We start from the raw sequence: 26994 nt of genomic DNA, 5'->3' as shown, positions 1-26994 counted from the left end.
ACGTTTACTGTCTGCCTCATACACCGTGTGCTGGACTGAAGTGTTTGCAACATGGAGCTCATCACACTGTTTATGCTGGTTGGTGGTACCCTCTTTCAGGGGGCAGGTATGTATGAAATAGGAATAAAACATCACATGTAACTGCAAGTCTGTTAATGATTTATTTTTTAGTATATATATTTTACTTTCTGTAAATGTAATTTTCTCTTTATCTTCTGTCTGACATATTAGGTGCTGATGGGGGATATGATGCGGGATCTGAGAGCAAACCAGCCAGCGGTAATCCTGCAGTAAGTAGTATTTTGTTTAAATTAATTCTATACACATTCATTCCCTCTTTTCTCCTTCTCTCCATACTTTGCACTTTATCTCACACACATTTATTTATTTGAATGTTTTATACTGTAGATCCTCCTTTCCATCATTGCAAATCTACAAATGAGTTGCAAAACTATTGTATATTACTATCCACCTGCAAATCCAAATGCAATTCCTGAACCATCAAATTATTTTCCAGTCTGTGCAGATGTTATTAGTCTGATCCTACCAGGCATCTGTGACAGAGACAGGCACTGATGTCACAGACCTCCCCCTTAGATGATTGCTAATGTGCAAATTCAGATTGAGCATTTATCAAATGGCTTTGCATGCGTTTAGATCATAGCGTGCATGAGTGAACCCAGAAAGTGACAAAAAATGCATATAAATCATAAGCACAAAGCAGCCACAGGTTGAGTGACAAAAAACTGATGTTTAAACACAACGGAGAAGTGGCTGGATAGAGACTGCACTAAGGTGGAGGTAACAGCTGGGTGTATAGGGTCACTACAGTACCCAAGGTTGTACGTAGACAGAATAAAGCGGGTTTAACACCCTGCACTTTGCCTCCACCTATTAAACTCTATCCTAATAATTAAGTTATTAGAGATATATAAATACCAATTAATGTTTATATATACATATTATTGTATGTATAACAATTTTATCAATTTATACATGTATACAAAAAAACATACATAATGACTAGATTAAAATGATAGTGTCTAATACAGGTATACATAAAACATAAGGAATGGAGATCACAAGATAAACATATAAAAAAAAATCATAACAGTCTTCAGTCAGTGGATGGACGTTATATTCCTTTGGTAGTGTTCAATGTTATAATGTACCTTATTTAAGGTGCGGGGAGTCTGCCGGCAGACTTTCCGTCAGTACTGTCCATATGCAATAATAATACCGTCGACAGATCAGTAGGTCCACAATTATCAACTAGTTTTGCCGCAAAGTTTCCTCAGGATGGTGTGACACACATCCTGAGAAAACCTTGGGGCGAACTACTGTAGTTGATTGAATGTGGACCTACTGATCCCATTGACGCCATTATTATTGCGCATGGACGGTACTGATGAGAGGTCTACCGGCAGACCCCACACTACTAAAGGAATATAATGTCCATCCACTGATTGAGGACAGATCTGAAAAAAAAAATTGTATGTACAGTATGTCTTGTGATTCCCAGTCCTTATGTTTTATGTATACCAGTATTAGACACTATAGTTTTAATCTAGTCATTACTGTATGTATGTTTTTTTGTATACATGTATGAATTTATAAAATCATTACACATACAATTAAATTTATATATAAAAACTCATTGGTATTTATATATCTCTACTACCTTAATTATTCGGATATAGTTTAATAGGTGGAGGCAAAGCGCAGGGTGTCTAAGAAGCTGATGTTTGGTGGTGTTAACGGGATGTACTGTATTTCCAACAAAGTGATGGCCCTAAATATTATGTATCCAGAACAATCAAGCATGTAAACACACAGGTTTTTCTTTAGAAAACCATAGAAATACTATGTATCCCAGTAGTGTTCCTTCTAGCACCCTGCACCTTTCAAACACATGCAGTTCACCTTTCCTGTCTGGGGTGTCTAAATGCCCATAAACACTAAAGGTCCATACACACTGGGTGACCATGCCCAGAGTGTATAGATAGCGTTGACCGCTGTCATCGCTGCTGGGAAAACCGCTCAGTGCATACACACTGAGCTACCTTCCCCCTGCCCAGCGCCGACGGAGGGGGGTAGGACGGCGTTACATAGCGGATCGCTATGCAAAGCCGTCCTGAAAGCCGCTCATCTGCTGGTATAATCAGCAGATAAATGGCTTTCCTGTCGATGTTGCGGGAGCGATCAGCAGGGCTCACCGCTCATCGACGGGCCATACACACTGGGCAGCTTTGAGCTGAAAGCCGCTCAAACCTGCTGTTTTGAGCGACTTTCAGCTCCAAGTCGCCCAGTTCTTCTTCTGCTGAGGACCACCATAAAATGGCTGCCCCATACAGAAGACAGTTTCAGAGAACTGTGTGCTATATGGGGGCGGCCCTTTTGTGGTGGTCCTCATCAAAAGAACGGAGCCGCCGGGACCAGTGAGATAGGTAAGTCTGCGGGGGATTGGGGGGGTGTAACTATAGCACCGCAGCCCCTGGCGCCCCCACATGCACAGCGCCCCCCCCCCGCGGTGGCGGGGGCTGCGGTGCTATAGTTACGCCGCTGTGTGCATCCCAATCCTCCATCGGCGGGGCAGCGGCATCCTGCTCGTCTCTGCTTCAGGGAGACAGGCAGGGTGGGGGTGGGGCGGCAAGGGGGACTGTCGGAGGGGTGTCGATGGGGATTAGGGGGAAGCTCCAAGGCCACGGGGTGTGCGAGCATCTCATCTGTATAAATGGTCTGGGTGTGCATTGCTGGACTAATGGGCAAACAGCACTTATATAACATGGAGAAGTGGATTTTGTGGGGAAGTTGCTGTATTACAAAGCTCAGGTGAGCATCATGATGATGCTCACCCTGTTTTTAATTGCACAAAGTGAGTTAAAATGAAGGGACTTTTTTTGAAGGAGAGGGAGACCAACTGTCTACATTATGTACACCAGTAGAGGGTCTTGATCATGACCAGTGTCTTGTCCATATTGGAAATAACCAGAGGGACATCTTGCACAATTTGGGCTTGAGATCGCAGACATGGTGAGGCCTTCCACTGGTTCTCCATAAATGCCTCCACTGTAGCCCAGATGGGGCTACAGTGGGGGCATTTATGGAGAACCAGTGGAAGGTTAATTTTAGGATGTCACATGGCACCTTTAATTACCAGCACAGATCATATAAGGGCCACTCCTCACTTCCCTATGTTGCTTCCTAAGGGACTTTAGTTTGTTAAGAACTTGCTGTTGTGTCTTCACAATACCCCTAATTGCAATATTGCCATAGATCATGGCATCCTTAACAGTGCCTGTTATTTGTGCTTTTATTTCATATGGGCCAAATTAACTATGGGACGGATGGAGCAGCAGCTCCAGGCCCCTGGTGAAAAACAGTCCCAAAGCTATTGCTGCAATTTGCCACATGTGCTGCATGACTAGCTGATTAGTGTTATGTTGTATAATGTATCAGGACGATGGTGTGGCCGGCGAAATGTGTAGTCTCATGAAGGAATCCAGTGACACTGTAAATTGCATGGTATATCTTCTTGTCTGGTGTATGTGGTAGAAGAGCCAGGTCATGAAGCTATGCATAGTTGTACACCCTTTCCCTCCCTCCATATAAGGCTTCCTGTGTGACCAGTAGCTTCTGCACACCTTTCAGTCAGCTGCAGGATCATGGCTACTAAGCATACTTGCCTACCTGACCCTCCCCATGCGGGAGAAAATGCTCTGTTTCTGGACTTCCCTGGTAATGTATGATTGCTATCACCTGTGGGGAGCTACTGTAGGTAAAGGTGTTTCACCACAGGTGCTGGCAATCATACATTACCAGGGAAGTCCAGAAACAGAGCATTTTCTCCCGCATGGAGAGGGTCAGGTAGGCAAGTATGCTACTAAGGCTGCTATTAAATACATTTATGTTCATTTTTTTTTGTTACAGGATTAACAAAAAATACCTACAGTAGATGTTCCTAAATTAGGGTGATAGAAGCCATGGTTATGCCAGTGGCAACAATGATTGTCTCACCCCTGTTCTGCCATCTTACCTTCACCAGGTGTGCTTGTCCCTATTTTCTGTACGCTGTCCCATCCTTTAGCTGCAACTTTTACTGGATGTAGTTTGGGGAGTTTAGTGGTAACATAGTGATATACAGATGGAACCGGGCTCTTCTTTGCAGGGGATGGCGATGGCGACACCATCCCCTGCCACCCGCCATCTGTATTTGCGAAAGGGGACGCGCATGCACGAGATGCGCGTGCGTCCCCTTCCGACGGCTTCCCCCGGGTCCCCGCTGCCTTGCCGGCGGTCACCCGGGGTCCCCACTGCCTCCCCCCCTAAACCTGTCCATCTCCCTGAAGCGGATATGGACAGGTTCCCGTTGCCCCGGCGCATGGACACTGAGACGCGCGTGAGCATGAGACGCACGCGCGTCTCATTCACATGCTGTAATGCAGAGTGGGTGTAATAACCTGCTATACATTGTACTGTGTCATGATGAAGCATGCTATAGTGAATTTGTTTACAGTGATGAACAATTCCCAGTAGCCTCTGCAACTGTTCAAGAGGTCAGGAGTTGGTCACATGACCAGTGTCCGGAGATGACAGTTGAGAGTGAGCAACAGTTGGGCAGTGCAGTCTGTGAGGGGGAGATGGAGAGTCTCTGAGGAGAGGGAAGGAGAGAGGAGAGCGTGCAAAATAGAGTTCACATTGGAGCACTCTGAGGGACACTGACCTCTTGCAGTAGAGTCCTCCCTGATGATCCTGGTGTACGGTGGGAACATCTGATTGGTGTGACCAGAGACTGTGCAGCAGCACAGCAAAGGCTGAGGAGATTCAGCAGGCGGCCATAGTGAAGGGGAGGTCAGTCAGTGACGCATCATCCCTGGGATGGCCTTAGGTGGAGTCTGTGGTGTCTTCTACCTTGAATCCAGAAGGGAGGTGTGGTGAGTCTAGCCCCATCTACCCCTATTTGGCAAAAAAGGGGACGGCGTTCATTACTACACACACAGGGAACTGCCCAGTGACTCTTGAGTAAAGTTACAGTCTAAGGAGGCAATCATCACAGTACAAGCCAGCTCTATATATGCTCCCACTGTACCCAGCTACTATATAAAAGCATGATACTGGACATTATTCTAAGCTTGCACCCAGTGGCGTAACTATAGCCCCGCAGCCCCCCGCTGTGGTGGAGAGGCGCTGAGGGGCTAAGGGCGCCGATCTGCGGGGCTATAGTTACAACTATATATATATAACAACCCCCCTTACCCCTCCTCATGCCGCCGCATTCAGGGTCCCAGCCACAGCGCAGATCTTGTCATGGCTCCGTCTCCTCCTGCAGTACTTCTAATGAAAAAGGGGGCAACCATTTTGTGATGGTCATTATAGAACTGCAGGAGGAGACAGAGCCGGCTTTGGGACTCTGAATGCGGCGGCGGCACGCGGAGGGGTAAGGGGGGTTTTAACTTCACTTGGGAAGGTGGGTGGGAGGGCTAGGGGAGGGGGGGCAGTGCTGGGGGGGCGCACAAATTTTAGTTACGCCACTGCTTGCACCCAAGGGAGCTGGTGAACCTAGGCTCCATTTTCAGTGTAATACTCTTCAGGCACGCTTCTCAAGGGGAAAGAAAAGCTTTGTTTATTTGTATATTGCACATATTGAACAAAACTGTAGACAACCCAGAAATGTGACTCTTAATGCTGTTGTCCAGAACCAAATTAGAACATTTGTCACATTAGCTACAAACCCAGAGCTTGAAGGTAGCACAAGAAAAGTTATGGGGAGATTTATTTGGTTTAGTTTGAGATATGGCTATGGCTTTATAAAACGGAATGACACCAAGAAAGATGTTTTTGTACATTACACTGCCATTAAGACCAACCCTGAAGAGTGCTTCCAGAGCTTGGGAAGTAGAGAAGTAGTTGAGTTTAATTTGCCAAATGTAAAGAAGGGCATCAAAGCCATTAATGTCACTGGTCCTAATGGTGTTCCAGTGCAAGGCAGCAGATATACCAAAGAGCACAGCCAGTACTGGCGCTGTTCACGCTGTAGAGATCCTTCATGCAACTTTTAGCAGGGTTACCAGCAAAGTGGATGCAAATGGGAAATAAGAGAAGTTCAGCATGCTGAGGAAAGACATCGAAAACCCAACATTCCAGAACAAAGTGAAGCACATCTGCGAACAGACGAACATGTTGTGGAAGACTGGAATAAGCCAATGCAACAGAGCCTGAAGGATGTACAGTAGTTAGGCCTCAAATACCTCAAGAGCAAGTACGGGAAAGCAAATGGAGAGGGGAGGAAACTGAATCCAGTATGGACTACCACAGACAAGTACATTTAAATGGCACAGAGGGAATGATTTGCATGGATATGACAGAGGGATCAGAGACCATAAGTCTCAATTGCCCAGATTCAACTGTGTCAACTTCTGAATCAAATTCTACTGTAGAATCCTCTAGTGTAGCAAATAAAACCAAGAGGTATCTTCCAGATTTGCATTGCTCAGACGATTATACCACAATATCCTTTGAGGAAATACAAATGATGCTCTAGCAGATTTTGAAGAGGTCTACGGAATATAACAATGGTATCTCATATAGATAGTTTTGATATTAGCCAAGATTTAGAGTGTAATATGTTATCTAAGATATGTATTTATCTATTGTACAACAAATGTTTAATTGTAAAACTATAACGTTAAAAAGTCTATTTTATAGTATTCCTATTGCGCAAGGACACGCAAAATTTTAGCCGGGAGGTATGTAATAACCTGCTATACAATGTATTGTGTGTCATGATGAAGCATGCTATAGTGAATTTGTTTACAGTGATGAACAATTCCCTGTAGCCTCTGCAACTGTTTAAGAGGTCAGGAGTTGGTCACATGACCAGTGTCAGGAGATGACAGAGTGAGCAACAGTTGGGCAATGCAGTCCGTGAGGGAAAGATGGAGAGTCTCTGAGTAGAGTAAGGAGAGAGGAGAGCGTGCAAAATGGAGTTCACACTGGAGCACTCTAAGGTACAGTGCTTACCTCTTGCAGTAGAGTCCTCCCTGATGATTCTAGTGTTCGGTGGGGACATCTGATTGGTATGACCAGAGACTGTGCAGCAGCACAGCGAAGGCAGATGAGACGCAGTGGGCTGCTATAGTGAAGGGGAGGTCAGTCGGTGATGCATCATCCCTGGGATGGCCTTAAGCGGAGTCTGTGGTGTCTTCTGCCTTTAATCCAGAAGTGAGTCCAGCGCCATCTACCCCTATTTGGCAAAGAAGGGGACGGCATCCATCCTGATTCTTGAGTAAAGTTACAGTCTAATTGGGAGGCAGTCATCACAGTAAAAGCCAGCTCTATATACAGTATGCTCCCACTGTACCCAGCTACTATATAAAAGCATGATACTGGACATTATTCTAAGCTTGCACCCAAGGAGTTGGTGAACCTAGGCTCCATTTTCAGTGTAATACTCTTCAGGCACGCATCTCAAGGGGAAAGAAAAGCTTTGTTTATTTGTATACTGCACATGAGATACTGAAATATACAGGGAATCTGTGTAAACCCTCAGGAAAGTGACAAGATAATTTCTGTCAGACATTGCTTCAGCTCAGAGGGTATTACAGAAAGTAAGACAGCTGAGCTTCAATAACATTATATGGTTACAGCAACAAATGTATTGACTGATATTTAACATCATTAAGCTGCTGGACTCTATTTAGTAAAGGAAAAGAACCGCTTTATTCAAAATGAGGTTATCTTTCTGTTACCAGCATTAACACTGTGGATTACAAATATTTCACTAAAAGCTTCAACTTTAGAGCAAGGAACTTACCTTAAAGAACTCCGTAGCGAATTGTAGACTTTGGAGGAACTGCTGACTTTTGCTCACCAAGTAATATACATATATTTATATACATATAAAAGCTCTTAGTTTGTTACTTACTGCAGTTGCAGTAAGAGAATAGAGATTAGAGTGCACTAAAAGGGTTACACATTATTATTGCGAAATAATAACATTAATTGTGATATTGTTGTATAAAATTGTTATTCATGAAATTCAGCATGTTAAGTTATTTATTCATGAAGTGATAACTCTATTTATTGGTTATAGCAAAGGAAGGTAGGGTTGTATAACCTGTTTAATTGTAGGAACCTGCTCAAGGAAAGAGAGCGAAAGCAGAGCATTATCTTTCGAGTTCCGGTTCAATAAATGTGAGTTGTCATTATCTATTGAATTATTTTATTCACCTGATGTGTTATGTGCTAAGTTGTAGTATATGCTTGTTTGCAAATAAATTGTTAAACTCTTATGGGAGTTGCAATTGGTTGAATAGAGGTAAGCGACAGTAAATACCTGTATACTACACGAAATTCTTTTTATAATAAAAAAGGTTTATTTTACATATAAAAGGGTGCACAATAGCACTAAAAAAGGAGAACAGACAAAAATACAATTTATATAGAAAAAACACCGAAGTAAAAAATGCGAGATATTTTCTAAAAAGGCCTACATATGATGTCGCTAAAAAATGGGGAGGTAAATATAATAAAAAAGGTTTAAAAGTAAAAGACTTATCTTAGTGGAGGAGTCAGCAGGCAGTACCCAACGCGTTTCGTCTAGAGAGACTTCTTCAAGGGGTGAGGGAGAGATGTGTATTGGGCTCTATTTATACCAAATATGCCTAATGCACATGGTTATGAGGTCACATCCTGTAGGATGTGTCCTCCGTTTTTATATTCATGGTTTTATGCATAATTTTCCTCTATTGTTACAGTGGTTTAGGGGCTTAACATTAGCTGACTCTTGTTGTTTTTCCTGCGTTCTTTAGCAATATTAGAAGATGAGAAAACAATAGATTTATGATTGGGGGATGCGCGTCCCCACTTCCGGTGGGTGGACGTCACTTCCGCCCTGCTTCCTGTATGCGTGTAGTTCAGTAAGCTGGACGGCTTCCGCCCTTCCTAAGCGGAGGTATCGCGTTGCCACACTTCCGTTTTGTAGCGCTTTGCGGGGATTGGCTGTGGCGGCTGTCCATCATGTTCAGGATTGCGATCTCAAGCTTTCTTGGCTCTAGCATGATTTTTGACTCTGTTCGGCGGCCATTTTGCCTGGGACCTTTGTGGACTTTTGTATTGAAAAGCGGCCATCTTTGTGGATCTCAGTGCATAGATTGGAGTTTGCTTTGTTTTATTCATGTTTTCCTTCATAACGATTTCGTATGGGACATGGGGGTATAAAATATATTGTATTAGTATTTGCACATTTGCATATTTGTACATGTTAATTAGTATCACGTGACTTGATAGCAATAATAAATATATATATACAGTGAATTTAAGAAATATCAAATATAGCAGCAATAATTATCTGGGATAAAAAATATATATTGTGGGATAAAAAGAATTTTTGAGATAGAGAGTTATATGGCAGTACTCATGGTATAGTAGCAAAGGATATAATATAGTACAGTGTTATATGGCAGTACTCATGGTATACTGTAGTAGCAAAGGATATAGCAGCAAAAAAATTTTTATATACAAATAATAGCAGCATAATTATTAAAGTGCTTAAGTATTAGGTGACCTTTATAAGACAATGGTGACCTCTGTACATCAGTGATAATAATAAGAAGAAAAAGACAAGTTATGTACATAGATAGTGTATATACTATAGTGATAGAAAATATATAGGTGTTAAGGAAATTTTTATGGTGTGAGTGACCTTGTGATTATATTTTATTTGTTATATTTAGTAGTTACAATAAGTGTCTATATAAGACCTTTCTAACATATATTTACGGACAATAGGTGATTAAGTGATGGGTGACAGACAGATAGATGAGGCTTGTAGAAGATGAACAAGAGGGTGAGCGTGTCCAGGAGTGTGTAAACTGAGCTTTGGTATTTTTTGGGTTGTCCTTATCACGAGGTTCTTTGCGTCTTTCATTACAGAACCTGTTCTTCTCAGGTAGTCTCCTGTCCCGATACTGGACAGGCCCAAACATTGCTTGGCTGCCAAGATCGGACGAGATTGGGCATTGCCAGTGTGGTGTGACTGTAATGTTTTTTTCCTCTCAGACCTGGATACCTCTCGGACCCGAGTACCTATTTGCTCAGAAAGTGAGATAATTGTATAGGATAAGGAGGATACAAGGAGATAAACATAAGAAGAAAATTGGGGGGGGGGGGGGGGGGGGTGAAGAGGTGCATTTGTGTGGAAGAAACACAGGGGGATAAGGTTCCTCTCGCAGGAGGGTTACAGGACCTTTACAGGAACGGAGCGATTTCATATCCCTCATTTAAATCACTCGGATGTAGTGTCTGGAGCTGGAATATCCAAAACATTTCCCTTTGGGATAGTTTTTTTGCCAGGTCGCCTCCTCTTTCCCCTAGCTGGACATGTTTAATAGCTTTAAATGTCATGTCTTCTGGATTTGATTTGTGGGTTGTTAGAAAGTGTCTAGGGACTGCATGATTTTCCACTTTGTTTTTGATGCTCCTTAAGTGTTCTTGAATCCTAATTTTCAGTGGGCACTTGGTCTTGCCTACATATTTCTTTCCACACGTGCATTCTAGTAGGTAGATGACAGAAGTGGAATTGGAATTCATGAAGTCCTTTATCTGGAACTCGTTGTTATCCCCAGTGTCTGTAAAATGTTTTCTGTTTGGGTGGAGGTACTTGCAGATGACACATTTCCCACATTTGTAGGATACAAGTGGCGCCATACATCCTTTCTTTTCCCTCTTATGGGAGTATTTAAACTCCATGTGTATTATGCTTTCGGAGTGGAAGTGAAAATAATCTGTAAAGAAGAGAATACTTACCAAAAAATATTATACTTACCTGTTGAACCTAGTGAAGTATCACATGGGGAGGTAGCAAAGGGTCACCTTGTGGGGAGTTAGTGTAAGGATGCAGTGTGGGGAGGTACAGTAGCAACATGGTGTGAGGAGGAAAGCGAGCGATGTAGTGTTGAAAGGTAGTGTAGTGCTGCAGTGTGGGGAGGGAGTGTAGTGTGGGGTGAAAAGCATAGCCGGATTCAGTATGAAATCCCAGCGGTCGGGATCCCGGCGTTCAAAATCCAGACGCCGGAATCCCGACCGCCGAAATCCCGGCAAGGGGGGGGGGGCGTGGATCGCCTTGAGAAAGCTGCGTAGAGCAGTGAAACATGTGTTGGTTAGATCTAGACTGAAATGTCAGTTAGCAGAAATATCTTTCAAATGTGTTTAGTTATTTAGAATTTCCCTATGTGTTACACTGATTACTAAGGATTCTCATGCTATGTTCCTGATATGAGCAGCAGAGGGCACCCTTGCCTGCAAAAGTATTCAAACTTGTTTTTCCCAGATCTGCTCATATAATAATTGATAGGTGGCAGCAATAGAGGCAACTATTGCCAGAATTGTTAAGACCACCCAGTCCCCAATTTAGGTGACTGTATCCAATTATCAATATTTGAACATAGCAATCAGCAATCCTTTTTCCTGAATACAAAATACTGATCAGGAAGCAACTTAATGTTATGCTCTCTTTTTGTAAATAACAGACAGTATCCCACGGTACCAATTATAGGTGACTGTGTCTGTCTGGGAATATTTTTTGAACATAGCATAGGGGACCAATATACATCTACCCCTGGGCCTCATGCATTTAAAGTGCCCATGACTCTTTAGCGGATTAGCTGAGAGTCAACCAAAGTATCAGTGACCTAATAGTAAAAACACATTTTGGGTACCAAACACAAGAATTTTTATTGTCCAAGGTATTTATAAAATAACAACATCCTCTAGACAATAAATAAATTATTTTCTCCACACATTGAAAATCTGCTTAATAAATAAAACTGACATTCTCCAGTCAAGATCTTTTTAGGATCACTTTTTCCTCAATTCTTTATCACCTAAACACCATCTGTGTGTATATGTTTGTGCGTATGATTTTAACCTCTTTAAATTCACTGCGGCTTCCCACCATGTTATATAATGGGACCTTTTAACAATATAACTCATTAAAAGTTAAATATTATGTGATTAATTATTTTGTCCAAGTGCGTTCCCTAAACAACAGTCCTTTTTTCTTCCTGTTTATTGCCTAACTATCACTGTTTGGGAACTGCACCCCCGCGAACCGATCCAATGTGGGGATTTGATCTGCGGATCATATACATCTAAATTCTCTTAGAGTGCAGACATACCACCAGCTCCACAAAGGAGCAAACCCGTATCCAGCAAGTAGTATACCTGTGATTATTATTGACAGTGCCCACCATCCTGCATGGGTCAGAAACATACCCAAAGGTCAGATGCTATGCATCTGACGTAACTGTTCTGACTTATCTACTTTTAACGAACAGGCTACAGAACTGTCCCTAGCGGTCCATGAACGAGGCTACCCAAAGAAGCTAGGGACTGAGGCAGCACAGCATGCACCAGTCACTAATAGGGAAGACCTGCTAAAATGTGAAACAAAAAAGAAAAAGGACAAAGAACAAGTTCCTAATACACTACACTTTATTTCAACTTTTAATAATCAATCTAATGAGATCAGAAAAATTGTCCAAAATAATTTTAATATCTTGAGACAGGATCCCATCTTATGTAACATCTTACTCCCTAGACCAGTGGTTCCCAAACTGTGTGCCGTGGCTCCCTGGGGTGCCTTGGGACACTTGCAAGGGTGCCACGGGTTGGTGGACCAGGACCAATTCAAATTATTTATGGTCAATTATTTATGGACAAAACCAGTGCTGGTGGCTGCCAATCATAAAATGTGTACAATTAGAACCAAATCCTGCCCTTTACCACATAACTGAATCTAAGAAGCACATATAAACACAATCTACTTAATTTTATATTTATTTTTTGGGGCCCAGGGTTGCCGTGGAAAAATTCTGTTACTCTAGGGTGCCGTGATTCCAAAAAGATTGGGAACCCCTGCCCTAGACCATCATTTATATTTAAGAAAAATAAATCGCTTAAAACCTTACTAGCACCTAGTGCCCTCAGAGAAGTAACACGTGTGAGTGAACCAAGTACCATCTTGACCTGGCTCCCCCAGAAAACCCAAGGTAGCTTCAGGTGTGGCCGGGGTTCCTGTATTACCTGTGAATACATTAAAAATAGGACCTTGGAAATTCCAATAGATGGTATATCTAAACCAATAAAAGGTTTTATTAATTGTGACAATAATTATGTCATCTACTTATTTCTCTGTGGGTGTGGCCTCAAATATGTGGGGAGAACCACAAGGCCCCTACAAGTTCGTTTCCTCGAACACAGAAGGAATATCATCAAGAAAAATCCCCTTCATAGTGTATCACGTCATCATATGGAATGCCATGCTAGCAACCCCAAAGACCTAACAGAAGTAGGATTGGAACATATTGGGGTCACCAAACGGAGAGGTGACAGGTTCAGGATGCTATGTCGGCAAGAGATTTATTGGATTTTTAAATTGGATTGCCTTTTTCCTAAAGGTCTCAATGAATCTCTTGAATTGAATGTAGTATTATAATTATTTGCTTCCTCATTTAGAATGGTCTTTTTGGTTTAAAAATAGTTCCTTTTCTTTTCTCCGTTTTTTTCTCTTTCTTTCTTTTATGAAAGTCATATATCTATTTAATTCTCAGAGTGGGTGAACCAACTTTGGGACTTTTTTCCCCATAATACCAATGAATTATAATGATAATAATTTTTTAACTGTCATTATTAATATGTTAATATAACTATATTTATTTATATTTACTTTCATTATTATCCACGTATATATATATATATATATATATATATATATATATATATATATTCTCATCTCTATATTCCTATTATCTATCACATATCTTTCCACTACTTACTTTACAAAATAAGTGGGCTCAATATATACATATATCCCGGTAAATTGGGAACCATAGTCCATGGGCACTTATCCGAGGGACTAATAAAGCTGACGGACCAAGAGTATGAGCCGCAAGCCGGATATGCGGCTCACACATAGTGCGATGACATCATATCCGACTCTCTCCCGGCAACTACGATAGTAGCGTCTTTTGTGCAGTAGGGGAACAGTTTCAGCCTTGATCTGCGGTCCAGCGGGGGAGGCTGATACACCACAGAAAGCACTCATGGGCGCACTCTTTACCCGAAGTCTCGGATTATTTATATCTCTGTTATTAGTAATATACATCCGCATTATGCGGGTCATCAGGCGGAAATGACATACTGCTGATTCTCTGATTGGCGAACTCCACAATATGTGTTCCAGTGCCTTATTTCCGGACTGATCGTCCTACACACATTTGCAATATGAGTATAACGTTAAGCTGACCCTTAAATAAATTCTGTCAGGTCTTATACTGTTTTCTATGAATGTATATAATGTTTATTCATTCTATTAACTCCATGACCCGGAAGTGATCACTGTTTCCGATCCTAGAGGTTATGTTTACGTTTTTTTAAGTATTATAAACACTGTCTTCCATAATTATTTCATGAATGAAATCTATCTATTCTATTAATTATTAATCTAAGAGTCTGTCTTCGAGTTCTCTCTTTTAGATTTTTTACTGTATATTGTTTATTTGAGTGAAATTCTCCTCCACCAATGAGGTGAACCAATACTAACCAAGGAGGGTATATATACCTGGGCCTGAATGTATGGCAGTCCTGGTACAGTGAAACGCGTTGGTGTTTTCCTGGGACCTGACTGAGACCTACCAAATATTTCTTCATGCTTTATCATCTGGACTTGCACTTTATTCCCCCCAATTGGGACCTACTTCCATCCTAAGCACAAACACACTTTAGAGAGGCTCCCCATACCTAATTAGTCCTGACGGACTGGGACACCTCCAAAATTCTATGGATATTGCAGATTGGAGCACCTTTTCCTAAACAAGCACAGCCACACTTTAGAGAGGATCCCCACAAGCCCACTCAATCCTATCAAAGGACCGGGACACCTCCAGCAGCACATAAGGATACCCAAACTGGACTCCTACTATATTTCTCTTCAATCGTGCTGGGACTTTTGAGTGACCAGAGCAGGTTATACTATCTATTCGTTATTGGCAGGTCCATTCATTGTTTTTAATCATAATCATCAATAAGTGTCTTTTATTGTTGTTTTTTATCTTTATTTTTATTATCATAAATAAATTTGTATTGTACAATATACTATTGGTATCATTAATGAGCGCTGCATACCCCCTCTTTTTTTCACTTTCTAAAGGGATCTGACTAATCCCCTCTGCAGCAGCTCACTTTGAGTAAACAGCCTTGACAAGCGCTCTATACAGTTTACTGTATTTGTTTTTTACCTGTGATTATGGACCTGATTAATACATTTGGTAAAATATCAGGATATTAAGCAGCCCATACACGCTGCTTTGTGGGCGTGCTTTCCGTGCTGTACTAGCACGGATCACATTGCATTGCATTGCATGTGCATCCATTGTGCATGCAATGCGATGCAATGTGATGAAACCTAAGTACAAAAAGTATGTGCTTGCACATACTTTTTGTACTTAGGTTTCATCACATTGCATCGCATTGCATGCACAACGGATGCACATGCAATGCAATGCAATGTGATCCGTGCTAGTACAGCACGGAAAGCACGCCCACAAAGCAACGTGTATGGGCTGCTTAAGACTATGTAGATAAAACTGAACTTCTCCAGTTGACACCAATTCCTGAATCTCTTCTCTCATCTCCAATAATATCCTCTCTCAAAATTGTCACTGATAAAATAAAATATTTAGGTATTTATATTTCCCCTAATTGTGTGATCTATATATATTGAACTACTCCACAATGGTCTCCAAAATAACTAATTCTATAAACACCTGGCTTAAACTTCCTTTATCACTATTGGGGCGCGTAGCTGTGATTAAGAGTATATTATTTTAAGTCTTTTACCTTATCCAGATGCTTCCAATAAGCCTGACTAGTGTGGATTTTCTTCTTTTTGATAGGTTAATGACCCGATTTATTTGGTCAGGGAAAAAAGCCAGAATTTCCTTAACAAAACTACAGCTACCCAGAGATAGAGGTGGAATTAAACTTCCTAACTTAAAATACTTCTCTAATTCAGTCCTTTTCAGATATATAAGTGACTGCTTACTTGAAACCTCACACTATACATGCCCACAAATTGATTATGCCCTCTTTTATCCTTTCTCCCCATCAGGCCTTCTCCACTCAGACATGTCATTTATTTCTAAATAAATATTTTATAATCTGAAAAAAGAGTTAGAGGGCGCCTTCTGGTGCAGTATGTTGATGAAATATGGGTCCCTTCACCTTTTCGTGAGAATCACCCCAGATATAAACATAAGTACCATTTCTAGTGGTCTCCAAACCACTCTAAGTTGCGCTCAAGTTTGCAATATGTCTTTAGGTACTACAATGTCTGGTCCTTATTAGGCTCTCAGATTTTTTCACCCGGCCCGTTCACCATAGGAAAGGAAAAGAGAGTTGCAATAGCGTGATACTGTGACACACAAAATTTATTTCACGCAAAAGATGACAGTAAATGCCCGTACAGTGTTAAAACATTTAAAAGCTTATCTGGAGTTTTTGGTGAGGTCAGATCTTCTTAATCACTGTAGAGCCAGAGTTCCCTCTACACGTTTCATCCCCCGCCAGTACGGCTTGGACTTCGTCAGGAGTGTAACCCATAGGAGCTCCCTGGCTCCTATTTATACCTCTGTTAATGGATACCTAATTGGAGTGGGGATCCCGCCAAAAACAGCTTCCCACTTCCTGCTTCCGCTCTGTGTAGCGCATATCCCGCCCCTTTCGGGTGTCCCGTGACCCGCACACTACTTCCGGTATCACGGCAGACCACACGGCTCTCCTTGATAAGAGGCTTATTTCATAAATCAGGTTACCCAAAACAGAGGTGTTAGCGGCTCAAAACATTATTACATGCAAGTGTGGGACTTAACAGTTTAAAACCGGAGTTTAACAGCACTGTCCCGCGATCGCGGCACCTTTACTTCCGGTAGATGGTGGAACGCAAATTCTATTTCCGGAAGTCCAGTGACCCGCACCAGACTTCCGGCCTCTCCATGTGACCTCCGGCTGGTCCCGAAGAGTTTTCACTAAGTTGTCATGGCTACCATTTAGACTTGAGATCAACTTATAATTGCATTGCAAGTATTAACCGGCAAGTTTTATCATTAAATGTATAGAAGCAAATACTTAAAGTGCAAATATGGAAACGCAGTTTTTTTTAAAAAGACATTTCCCAAAGGTCAGTATATTCATGATAGTATTTGCACGTTAAGTATTAGCTTCTATACATTTAATGATAAAACTTGCCAGTTAATACTTGCAATGCAATTATAAGTTGATCTCAAGTCTAAATGGTAGTTATGAAAACTTAGTGAAAACTCTCCGGGACCAGCCAGAGGTCACATGGAGAGGCCGGAAGTCTGGTGCAGGTCACTGGACTTCCGGAAATAGAATTTGGGTTCCACCATCTACCGGAAGTAAAGGTGCCGCGATCCCCGGACAGTGCTGTTAAACTCCGGTTTTAAACTGTTAAGTCCCACACTTGCATGTAATGATGTTTTGAGCCACTAACACCTCTGTTTTGGGTAACCTGATTTATGAAATAAGCCTCTTATCAAGGAGAGCCGGGATGATCTGCCGTGATACCGGAAGTAGTGTGCGGGTCACGGGACACCCGAAAGGGGCGGGGTATGCGCTCCACATAGCGGAAACAGGAAGTGGGGAGCTGTTTTTGGCGGGATCCCCACTCCAATTAGGTATCCATTAACAGAGGTATAAATTGGAGCCAGGGAGCTCCTATGGGTTACACTCCTGACGAAGTCCAAGCCGTACTGGCGGGGGATGAAACGCGTAGAGGGAACTCTGGCTCTATGGTGAATAAGAAGATCTGACCTCACCAAAAACTCCAGATAAGCTTTTAAATGTTTTAACACTGTACGGGCATTTACTGTCATCTTTTGCGTGAAATAAATTTTGTGTGTTACAATATCACGCTATTACAACTCTCTTTTCCTTTCCTGTGGTGAACGGGCCGGGTGAATAAATCTGAGAGCCTAATAAGGACCAGACATTGTAGTTACCTGAGGACATATTGCAAACTTGAGCGCAACTTAGAGTGGTTTGGAGACCACTAGAAACAGTACTTATGTTTATATCTGGGATGATTCTCACGAAAAGGTGAAGGGACCCATATTTAATCAACATACTGCACCAGAAGGCGCCCTCTCACTCTTTTTTCAGATCCATTTCAATAAGGTTCCCTGGAACAGGAACCAACAGGAGAGGAGCAGCCACTCTATAAAGAAGATTAGAGGAACTGGGCCATATATAGAGAATACGGACACATATAACTTACACAGACTTTCTTAGGAGAAGGGTAACACTTAGCGCTAGTACCACCACATTCTTGCTGTTTAAATATTTCATAATATTATGTTTCATGACACCTTTTTAGCTTCACTCTCCCTTAATAGAAAATTAAAAAGAGATCCTCATACAGTAGCTCTCCATATATCTTGATTTGGGGGAACCGGCTTTTAAGGCATTGCTCTCCAACTCCTTTTTTAACGACTGGAAAGAAAAAGGGCTCTCTAACATATCTCTAAAGTATTTGACCCTGGCAGCCAGTTATATGCATTATCTGCTCTCAGGGCCGGTGTAAGCCTTCTTAGCACCCTAGGCAAAACTTCAACCTACTCCCACCCCCCCACCAAAAAAATAAATCATGTGGTCCTCCCGGCCTCACCAGGAAGGTGGGAAAGTCCCCTGCTTTTCCTGGAGGCCCTCTGCACCCTCCCCTTTGCCACCCACAACAGAGGAGGAGGGGGAAGCAATGTAGGGAAGTACAGTATGTCTCAAGGGAAAGTATCAATAGGTGAGGTCTTAGAAGTTCCACAGTCGCCACCTGCATTAAGTACAACAAGGATTCTCATAGACATCCTTGATTTTTTGATTTGCAGACTTGGTGGCGCCCCCCAAGATCCCAGCGCCCTAGGCAGATGCGTAAAAGCTGCCTAATGGTAGAGCTGGCCCTGTCTGCTCTCCAATCTCAATATAATATTTCTTCACGCCAATTCTTTATGTATTTGAAATTGTGCCATTATACACATTGAACATTTTACTACGACGATTGACCAAGAACCCCTTCAGTAATAGAGACTTATATTACCAACTGATAGAGATGGACGCTGACAATACTTGGTATTTAATCACTACTCCTTGGACTTCCAGCTTTCCTTATATATCCAATGTTAGCTTAATGTCCAAATCATACAACTTTGCATATAAACATATCAAATCAGCTTATCTTCAAGAAATACACTTCAGGTTTATACACAGAGCATACATTTCTCCATCTCAAAGGAAATATTGGGCTCGAGAAGAAACAGGAGAGTGTAAGAAATGCCACCACTCATCAGCTAACTTTAACCATTGCATCTGGGAATGTGGAAAGATAAAACATTTTTGGCACAAAGTCGGCGCTTTTATCAACAAAATTTGCCACATAAACTCTACTCCGTATATATCAGCTATTATTTTTCTACACTTTGGATCCTGGAACCTTCCTAAACATTCTACAATCACTTCTCAACTACTTACAAAAATTATAACCAAAGCGAAAAAACGTATTCTCCTTCACTGGACAATTAATTTGGCTCCCAATCTCAACGAACTTACACAAAAGCTTCTCCAGCTTCTATTCTTGGAAAAAAGATCCATACCGCTTCAAAAACTTGAGAGACGCTCTCGGAATTTCTTCAAAATCTGGGAACCCTTTATTTTGTCTCTACCAGCTAACACCCAATTAGAGATATCTAAATCATTTACAAGCACCTCTTGGTTTAAATCCAGAAATGGTGAATTGTAAATCTCCTCCTCACCTCTCACTTTTTTGTAGCTACTACATCGCTAACCCTGAATATTCCACTTCGTTTAAGGGCAAATTAACCCTACATAGATCGTCTTAAAGTTTTTGATTTATATTGCTTCTGAGATGAGATGTCTTGATTAAGAAATGGTCATATGTTAAGATTTAGCTATTACATGTACCCCCCCCCCCCTTTCCTTCTTTCCTTTCCTCTCTTTCTGATTCTACCCTAAACCCTCTTAATACAGGTGTAACACATTTATTTCACGTTCAACCTAGTTCTCTAACAACTCCAAAAAGTTTTTGTACAACACTTTCTACTACTCCAATTCAGTGTTTAGATGGTTATCTCAAATAGGACAATAACATAGTCCTTCTAAATTATGAGTCAATAACCTTTGATAATTTCTACAATTTGTGGTTGCCATACACTTACAAGGTCTTGACTTTGCTCTCATCCCTTTTTACTGTATTTACCTTTGCAGTCTAACTGATGTATCTTAACAATGTCATTGTGTTATACCTTAAAAAATCAATAAAAATATATTGGAAAAAGATTAGCGAGGGCCCCTGGGAAAACTAATTCACTGCCCCAAAACACCCCCCCCCCCCTGAAATAGTTTGCCCTGGAGCCCCCTCCCCCGACTCACCTCCGTGCGGCAGTGGGGATTCGGTAGCAGCAGCAGGGATCTTCAGCTTGTAATGCTATTTGCCGCTGGGTGGGAAGCGCTGCTAAATTTTAAAAGACTGGCCAGATGGTGAAATCTCTCAGCCAATTAGCATCCGGCGTGTCTTTTCAAATTCAGCAGCGCTTCCCACCCGGCGGCAAATAGCACCACAGGCTCCCAGCCGCCGCGGCTGAGTGGGGACAGTGGACTGGACACTGTGGGGTAGTTGTCCCAGTGCCCCCGGGACCCCTCCCTGTCAGGTGCTGCTGCTCATTGGTAGTGGGCGCCTTTCTGCGAGAGGGTGAAGAGCTGCTGTTGGTGACATTGGGACACAGCCATGGGTGATGCACAGAGCGCCTTTGCTGGCTGCGGAACCCAGGATGTATGGTGATCTCCCCTTCCCCCGGACTTTGACCCGCTGCTCACACACACGGTACATCCAGGACGCCTTGAGCGTGGGCTGCACACCGTGAGATGCTGCCTGTGGAATGCTCCGCAGGACCCCGGCTCTGACCATCACTCAGGTGGTTCTCCACGGGCTACACTAACCTCTGCTGGGGACCCAGAGAGACGCCGGGCTCACACACACACCAGACCAGGTCCCGCACTATGGGGTAACAGGGATCGGGAGATGGGATGGAGGCCCCAGCGTTTAGCTGCCGCACTCCGGCTCCTGAGCCCTGCACGCACTACTACTACTAGTGCTGCTGCCTGGGGCAGGTGTCAAGCTCATCACCAGTCCGGCACCAGCAGTGCCATCTTTCCCATTGGGGTGGGCCCCTACAGACCTAGGGCCCCTGGACTACTGCCCATTGTGCCCAATGGGAAAGACGGCACTGCTGATGTAGGGCATATATAACCAAAACATAACGCATTCCTTTAAACCACTCATAGTATTAAATGAAGAGGCTCTTGTTATAGTAAATGCAATTATAAACATTGGGAAATGTATCTGGTAACTATTGTTATCTCCAGGTCTTTAATAGGTTTATGTAAATTAAAACACAATTTGCAGAAGCATTTATATGCATATAATACTAAACATGCATTTTGTGGTATCTGGAATATACTGTATTATAAATATAAAATACATGCACTGTTGTTCCTTTAGATGTTTTATATTTGAAAAGCAATTACACTTTGTTTTGGATTTCAACTTTTTGCTGAATGTTTAATATTTTGCAATTGTTCTAGGGTTCAACCGGTGATATGGGTGATACAGGTGATAAGGATGAAGATACAACTAAACCAGTTCTTGGCGCAGTGGTAAGATCATATTTTCATTGTAGCAATGTTTTCTCACTGTGAGCACTATTACAGGATTTATTCATTCACTTGTCTATTTCAGTTTCTATATTCTATGGGACATTATTCTCCACACGTCATACTCCAAGTCTTGACTCTCTCAATGAATACAGAAATGACTGCAGTTTTTTGATGTTTGTTGAGTTCTCCAATCAGTGTTATCAAAACACACTAGATGATGTACAGTACTCAACATAACTTCTTCAATGTATCTGGCCTTTAATAGGGGCTCGCCTCATTATCACTGCAAGGATGCTCTGGTATACAGGAACAGTTGGGTCTTGAATATAGACCTTTTATTTCATATACTCCCCTTTAAATTAAATAAATGCACATACTGTAGCATAACCGGTTGTACAAGGCAGTAAGGTGGTAGGTTTCACTTTTGCGTACATTGTAGTTTGGGGAATTTAGACTCTCCATAAGAGCACCTGAAAAGAGGGCATGGACTCTGCTGAGGGGTCGTAACTCTATGGGGATACCACTGCTGCGAGCCATGCTCCAGGTCCCATCACTTTGGTTATGGCCCCAGTCCCTCTGTCTCTTTGAATAGGTGCTGTGCGCATGCATACTGAGCAGAGCAGTGATGGACAGAAGGACATCCAATCATCCATCTGCCCCCCCCCTCCCCTCCCACCTCTAATGCGGGACACAGGAGGGACAGTGGGACAGTTCCAAAAAACAGGACTGTCCCTCTAAAGTCAGGACAGTCCAGAGATATGGCTTTGCATATACACAGACTAAAAATCTGTATTTACTTTGAGCATGCAGAATATGAGTGAAACTGTACAGTTGCCCCTATAGATTTGACCTCGTATATCTTTGCAGAAGTTGTGCCAATCAGCCCCTCATGGCACTCTGACGCAGGTGGCATTTTACACCTTTTTGATGAAATTGCTATTTGTTACAATATGAAGTGACTACAATGCACCAGGAGACTGTGTTGATTAATTTAAGATTCAATACCTGTACATCTGAGAGCAACTCTGTATCTGTACACTGTACAAAGTGCTACAATGCATCAGCCGTAGCTGTTTTTCCATGCTAAGTTCCATAGTGCTTCATTGTGACTCAGTTGCACACAGATATAAAAGTGTCACATATCAAACTAACCAGTATCACATTGTGACTAAGGCACATATTAGGTTAAAAAAAAAAAAGGTGCCAGAAGCTGACAGAGTACACAGGATCTCTGAGCTCACACATCCGGCATCTCCCGCTGTGTGACTGACTGGAGCTGGATGTATGAGGACAAATCTGTACATATAGGACATGTGGTGTGGGATGTGTGAAGGACACAGGAAATAGTTACTTGGAAGCACTTCAGCATGCAGAGTATAAGTGGTACTGTGTAGCTGTCAGCACTAATTGGTCACATGGGACTGGGCCTTGGGAGTCAAACTTGTAGGAGCAAAATACAGATTTTTATAGTTATGAATTGTTAAAGCCCTCCTGTCTTCATACTAGTAAAGGGGGAGATGCATTAAGCTTTGGAGGGGGATAAAATGAGTAGAAATTTACTACCAATCAGTCAGCTCTTTGCTGCGATTTATCAACATGGTCGTTAGGATCTGATTGGCTGGTCCTTTTTCTCTCTCAACTTTATTACTCTCCAAGGTTTATGACTTCTCCATCTATATGCCATCATATAGGTTCTGATATGATATAATCTCTTGTACCTGCATCAGGGAAGTAAGAATAAAATCATTTTGATTTTTCTAGTTGAATACATTTACTTTATACATAGGAATAAATGACACTTCAGATCAGTGGACTAAAATGTAGCAGTTGTATACTGTGCCATAGTAATGTACATTTAGGCAGGGCTGGTGTAAAGCACCGCAGCGCCCCGGGGGGGGGGGAGCGGGCGCCCTGCCGCACACCTGCTCACGGGGGGGCTGATGCGGGGGGGATAATGCCGCTTACTCCGGGGGGGGGGGATGGGGGGTGCAGCCGCGAGCAGAGGGGGGCGCCATTGGCGAGTAAAGGGGGGTAGGGAACAATGCCGCCGAGTCCAGGGGGATGCGGCCACCACTGCCGAGTAGAGGGGGGGGGGCTTGAAGCGCCCGCTGCTGCCACAGAATTAGGGGGGCCAATGCTGCCGGTTAGGGAGGGTTGGTGTTGGGCATTCCAGTGGCCCCAGGCAAATGCCTAAAGCTGCCTAAGGGTGGCGCCGGCCCTGCATTTAGGGCACACACATTCGTCCTAACTGTCATGCAGCAGCAGCAGGGACGCTCACACGTGCACCCAATGCGTGCCAAAAATTTGGGGGGCATGGCCTAGTGAAAGGGGCGTGACCTATACTAGTGACTCTCCTGTGAGGCCACGCCCCATTTTTGCTGCTGTGAGAATGCGCACAGTGTCTATTCACAGATGACAAGGGGACCTCCCCCATTTACCTGTGGTTGTTCTTCTCTATATTTGTACCTTCCCTCATCCATCATCACGATGCTTGGGCCTGGCCCTGGGGTACATTACAGCTTTGTGATACCTGTACTCATGAATGAATAAACCCAAGCTCTGTTAATGTATGTTTGAGACAACACTGCTGGCCTGTGTTCAATTTGTCTTATATAGGATAAGGTATCTGTAACAAAATACCCCAGACAGATAGTGTACAGTAGCAGTGGCAAATGTAGGAGTTTTAGAGGGGGGTTTCCAAATGTAATCCAGAATCTCCCCCTCTGCAGGGCATTGGAGGAAGTACGCGAGTCTGGGGGAGCCGTAACAGCCCTCAAAATTGTTTTTTATACACTGGATACTGTATGGAATACAGTATTGATATTTAACAGTACATATAGGGCCAGATGTACTAAGCTTCAAAGGTGATAAAATGGAAAGTGATAAATTACCAGCCAATCGGCTCTTAACTGCCGTACTCCAGGCTGTGTTTGAAAAATTATAGGCAGGAGCTGATTGGTTGGTGTGTTTTCATTCTCCAATTTAACACTTTTCAAGGCTTAGTACATCTCGCCCATAGTCTATAATATATGCTGCTTCCCACATTTAAATATAAGTGGTCAGGAAAAGGTTAAACATATAATAAATAAATTCACAAACATAATAGAACCAGTACTGCACTTTCTAAGATCACAATCTCCCAATTCATGTTAAGGCTCCTGTCTCTTCCTCCTGGCAGCTCCTCTCTGGTCCAGTGCAATGTTTGAGGGCTCAGATCCACACATACAGTCAATGAGGTAGAAGAAGCTGATACACTAGGCATGTGCACTAGCCGTGCTATGTCCCTTACACTGCATGATGTGGTGGGAGCTCTGTTTATCATATTATATACCAGTGCTATTGTTGTCATATTATAATGCACTTGCCAAGAGGAGGGGGGTTTCCAGGCAACCAGAACCCCCCCCCCCCCCTCTGCGTTTGCCTATGTGTAGTAGCCAAGTATTGGGGTCTCAGATTACCTGATCGGGGGCATTTGCTTTTCTATGACATACTGTATGCAGTCCAATCCTTACAATTACACAAATTGACATGTCCCCCACAGGATCAGCTTATACAATAGTGCTGTGACCAAAGTAACTGGGACACTCTGGGCAGTCAGATGGAGAGAACTGTGTGTCTGAATATATGATTTGTTTTACATGCAATAGAATGTATTTTAACATGTGAATTAATATATCTTACATACAGTCAGATCTTGTGAACGGTCGCTTATTAGAAATACTACAGGTATGGATACATTTTGTTGTCTGTTTTATAGTATATAAAGACATTACATTGTAATGACATAAAATTATATTTTATAATGAATAAATAAGTGTAAAACCGGGTCTGATTTGAACAGTGATGTTTTTGATCAGAATTTGGATGACATGGCCTGATACAGACCTGTACATAAAGCTGTGAAAATCGCTATTTGGCGATTTTCACAGATCTGCACATGCACAGTCATGGCAACATGCATGCGTGAGTGCTGTTCTGGGTGGCAACAAGGTGAGATTGTGGGGCGGGTGCTGTGTTTTGTGGGAGTGGTCTTGAATAAACAGACCACTCAAGCGAAGGGCTTTGGCAGCTGCATGACATCAAACATAGCCAGGGTTGCCATTAGAAATTGTGGGGCCCAGGACTGACTTCCAGTCCGGGTCCCCCTTACTTACCACACGGCTGTGCTAGTCACTTGGGGGGGCAGAGCAAATGCAGGATTCCCCACCACCTTCAGCTGCGCTGCTCTAACTGAATCCCACTGTTCCGGGAGCGCATTCTTATCCTTCACATCTGGACGCTGGCAGCAATTTAAAATATCGCCAATCAGAGTGGCTGCCAGAACACGAGCTCTGATTGGCTCACTAGACAGTGTCAATGCTGCATTTAAAATGGCTGCCAGCATCCGGAGGTGAAGGAGAAGCCTGCACTCTGGTATCAGTGGGCTTCGTTCAGCATGGAGGTTCCTTGTTGAGTGCTAAATCAGTCCGTTCATGTGCAGAATTATGATCCCACATTTAAAAGCAAGATTTAATTTAGCAGGATTTGAATAATATAAATGACAGTTAAGGGATTGAAAGAGTAAATCTTCTGTTTTGTAGGACAGTGCTGAGTATATTTCTACTGTTCTGCATAATAACTTTATATTTCTGTGTCATTATTCTTTCAACTTCCAGGCATTGAAAATGTAAATTTAAATCATAAAATTAAATTTGTTAGAAAATACCCTGCAGACTATGATGTGTTTTTTTTTTTTTTTATTATGGTTAGACATTAGATATTGGTTCTCTGTTTAATACGTAATTGCAGTATAATTATAACATGCTTCAGTTGTATAATCTGAACTTCATAACCAGATGCCTCAGTTCCTTTACACTAATTCAAACCATTTATATATTTATTTTTTACCTTTTAGAAACCTACTAAGGATACTCTTAAAAACGTCCTGGGATTAGTATCTCACGTAAGGAAGATTCTAATGTTTTTTTATCTTCATGTTCCTCATGAGAAATATATTTGATGAACATTGTATAACAATATGGCTTCAGTACAAATAAACTGTCTCAATTTATTTCTACTGCTTAAGAGGGGAAAACTGCTGTATTTGGTGCTGCTTGGGTGCAGACATGAAGACAATGGTTCTATTACTCAGAGAATAACTTGTAGATGTTCCATACTCTGCAGCACTTGTGGCCATTTGTGTAGAGCGAGACTTAT

General features: G+C 42.4%; 1 long non-coding RNA gene and 1 pseudogene across 1 annotated transcript; one reads left to right on the top strand and one right to left on the bottom strand.

Moving 5' to 3' along the window:
• The first annotated feature begins 229 nt into the window (after nucleotides 1–229).
• Nucleotides 230–26746, top strand: LOC146027096 (uncharacterized). The gene is made up of 4 exons (XR_014454666.1): nucleotides 230–290; nucleotides 21727–21798; nucleotides 25486–25524; nucleotides 26693–26746. It is a non-coding gene; the product is annotated as an uncharacterized LOC146027096 (long non-coding RNA).
• Nucleotides 9925–10044, bottom strand: LOC146029764 (5S ribosomal RNA; annotated as a pseudogene).
• Nucleotides 26747–26994: the final 248 nt, after the last annotated feature.

This window comes from Crinia signifera, chromosome 8 (assembly GCF_055691185.1).
Source record: "Crinia signifera chromosome 8, ASM5569118v1, whole genome shotgun sequence".
Classification (NCBI taxonomy): domain Eukaryota; kingdom Metazoa; phylum Chordata; class Amphibia; order Anura; family Myobatrachidae; genus Crinia; species Crinia signifera.
The sequence above is the reverse complement of the archived record's forward strand: the minus strand, read 5'-3'. Positions and strand labels throughout refer to the sequence as shown.